The sequence below is a fragment of the Solanum tuberosum genome, unplaced genomic scaffold (assembly GCF_000226075.1).
Source record: "Solanum tuberosum cultivar DM 1-3 516 R44 unplaced genomic scaffold, SolTub_3.0 scf00220, whole genome shotgun sequence".
NCBI classification, from domain to species: domain Eukaryota; kingdom Viridiplantae; phylum Streptophyta; class Magnoliopsida; order Solanales; family Solanaceae; genus Solanum; species Solanum tuberosum.
The window spans coordinates 229395-229654 of NW_006239148.1; positions in this window are offsets into that span (position 1 = coordinate 229395).

Consider the following 260-nt stretch of genomic DNA (forward strand, 5'->3'; position numbering starts at 1 on the left):
TCCATAGCATATTAGATGATCATACACTACATTCCTTCGAGTCCGACGAATATTACAACATTTTGCACATAACATGGACACTGAATTTCCTCTCCTTGAGGATCTCCATAAGAGTAAGAAAAATCTAGGAATGATTCAACACCATGTATATACTCTTTGCTATACCTTGCTAAATCCATCCAATCCTTGGATGGGATATTTGAATTCCTAGAAGAAGATATTAATATTTAATCTTTCTGTAACAATCATTAAATCATTAG